Below are 3,328 nucleotides of genomic sequence, written 5' to 3'. Positions count from 1 at the left end.
ATTGTTGAGCTCATTGACGGTTTTCATGATTCTAGGTTCCATTTGCGGAGAATTTCTGAGATGGACTAGTGGATTATTGTTGAGTTGGGGATAGCTGAATGATGATGTTGGACTCATTCTTTGTTGTGCACCAGATATCCACACTAGGGCATATTTCCCTTTTTTTTCGAGATCCTTAGTCGTGGTTGGGTTGTGTGGCTATCCTTGATCTTGATTATTGAGATGTTTGATTGATGTTAGTAGATGGCTGATTGACGACGACAGATGTTTGGCTAGTGATGTCATATCCTTTGTTGTGTATCATATATCCATACTGGGGCATATTCCCCCTCTCCGTGTTGAGATTTTGTTTGCACAATGGTATGAGGATGGATGATTGATGTTGGTTATTTATCTCATGACTTTGACATCAGATCTTATACTGTTGCATATTTCTCCATTTTCTTTGAGTATCCTTGAGATTGGGACAGCGACCAGTTTGGTTTTAGATTGAGTACTAGTATGGGGCTTCCGACGATTGATTGTACCGGGATCTCCCTACATGGATTTGTTGAGACAGAGATGGATCACATTAGGTTTCATCCAAGGAGCATAGGTGGATCCTTTAGCCAAATGCTCATGAGATAGATTGCTTCCGTCGTTGATTACCTTGCGGATTGGGTTATCCAGATGAGCAATATTTTTTGTGCACTTTGAGATATGCTTTTAGATGAGTTGCAATACACACTATGAGATTTACATTTTGAGGTTTGTCGCCAGAGCAACTTGTGAGACAAAGAGAGTTCTTTTAGTTTAGATTTTTCAGAGGTTTGTCATGACGCATCAGTTTCTAACTCAGTGATTTCAGCGGATGATTGATTCACTGGTTGTTTCAGCAGTAGGAGCACCCTAGATACTAAGGCATATTTCCATTCCCAAGTTCATTAGTCCAACCCTTGGCATTTTGAGCATACGACTTTGAGCCCATTTGCTTCCTATCCACTTTCGAGTTGGTCTTCATTTTGTTTTTTTGTTTTTTTTTTTTCCTTTAGAGTCCAGAGTTCTTAACCCAAAGTCGTTTTTCATTTATGACCCAGAGTCATTTCTTTCTCATTTAGAGCCCAGAACTCTCGACCCAGAGTCGTTTTTAATTTATGACCCAAAGTAATTTCTTTTCCATTTAGAGCCCAGAGCTCTTGACCCATAATAGTTTTTCATTGATGACCCAGAGTCATTTCTGTCTCATTTAGAGCCCAAAGATCTCGACCCAGAGTCATTTTTCATTTATGGCCTAGAGTTATTTCTTTCTCATTTAGAGCCCAGAGCTCTCGACCCAGAGTCGATTTTCATTTATGACCCAAAGTCATTTCTTTTTCATTTAAAGCCTAGAGCTCTCGACCTAGAGTCGTTTTTCATTTATGACCCAGAGTCATTTATTTTTCATTTAGAGCCTAAAGATCTTGACCTAGAGTCCATTTTCATTTATGACCCAGAGTCATTTCTTCTCCATTTAGAGCCTGGAGCTCTCGACCCAAAGTCGTTTTTCATTTATGACCCAAAGTCATTTCTTTTCCATTTAGAACCCAGAGCTCTCGACCCATAGTCAATTTTCATTTATAACCTAGAGTCATTTCTTTTTCATTTAAAGCTCAAAGCTCTCGACCCATAGTCGATTTTCATTTATGACCCAGAGTCATTTCTTTTCCATTTAGAGCCCAAAGCTCTCGACCTAGAGTCACTTTTCATTTATGACACAGGGTCATTTCTTTTCCATTTAGAGCCCAGAGCTCTCGACTTAGAGTCGTTTTTCATTTATGACCTAGAGTCATTTCTTTTCCATTTATAGCCCAGAGCTCTCGACCTAGAGTTGTTTCTCTTTTGTGACCCAAAGTCATTTATTTTCCATTTGGAGCCCTAAGCTCATGACCCAAAGTCATTTCTCTCATCTATGGCCTTGAGCCATTCTTTCTGCATAGAACCTTGTGCTCACGACATAGAGTTGTTTCATTTTTGTGATTGCGATCCCGTGTTCCGAGCTTACTCTCATCATGTGCTATGACAAAATCTCTGGTCCATTTCTTTTAGTTCTTCGGTATAGTTCACTTCGTTCCACTCATAATTCATATTTTTACTCATATTCCCTACACTCATGATCTCTATCAAAGAGGGACATATTTGTAAACCTTCCATTTTGCCTTCCTAGCACATGTCCTATTAGGTATTTGTTCCGTATTTTACAGCAATTCCCTAGTGGCCCATTGCTACTCGTGTAACCTATCTTTTCTAATCCACCTTGGGGACTTTGATTGAGGGATTTATCTAACTCCATTATGACTCTTGGCAGCCTTAATTTAGACTTAAGCTCACTTAGGTCTTAGGCCCATTTAGGCACCCTAGGCCCATTTAGGCACCGTAAGCTCATTTAGGCACCATAGGCCCCATTTAGGCACCATAGGCACATTTAGGCACCCTAGGCCCACTCAGGCACCCTAGGCCCACTCAGGCACCCTAGGCCCATTCAGGCACACTAGGCCCATTTAGGCACCCTAAGCCCATTTAGGCACCCTAGGCCCATTTAGGCAAACTAGGCCCACTTAGGCACCCTAGGCCCATTTAGGCACACATGACTTATTAGGCACTACCTTAGGCTCACTTAGGCGCCCTAGGCATGTTTAGATGCACTTGGCCCATTAAGCACCACCTTAGGCCCACTTAGGATCCCTTGGATAGTTCCTTAAGCTTAGTGCACTAAGGTTTGTCTTCTAGAATTCTATTTGTTTGATTTTTGTTTTAACTAGGTTCTAGTTTATTTATTTATTTGTTCTTTTATTTTATTTTTTTAGGAAATTATATGATACTAGCGTTATGTTTCTTTATCATGAAATAATATTTTGGTTATCTTGTGCATGCATATGATTAATCTTATTTATTTTTTAATTGGATGATTTTGTTATTTATTTATTTATTATTATTACATGGTTATTTGGAAAGGTGGTTCATCCGTGATTTGAAAGAGCATTCAACCTAAAATGGATATGAAAAAGAGAAGAAAGAGAGAGATAGGAAGGTTTTAGGGAGGGTTGGGTTCAAGAAACTTACCAAAGCTAGTTTTGGCAGGTGAAAATAAGATATTCAGTGTGTATAGGGATGGAATGAAGGCTAGATTCGTTCTGATCATGTTGGACTGACGCAGAACATTGTGGGCTCTCTCCGGATTGGTGAGAGGTTTTTTCCATGTTTGTGGAGTCAATGTGACTGATTAGAGGAACCGCGGATTGACTGAGTAAAGGGGGGAGCAAACAGCAGGCTGGTTTGGGGAGAATACATGGGGGATTGAGTGCACGTGAGG

Source organism: Vitis vinifera, chromosome 14 (assembly GCF_030704535.1).
Source record: "Vitis vinifera cultivar Pinot Noir 40024 chromosome 14, ASM3070453v1".
Classification (NCBI taxonomy): domain Eukaryota; kingdom Viridiplantae; phylum Streptophyta; class Magnoliopsida; order Vitales; family Vitaceae; genus Vitis; species Vitis vinifera.
The sequence above is the reverse complement of the archived record's forward strand: the minus strand, read 5'-3'. Positions refer to the sequence as shown.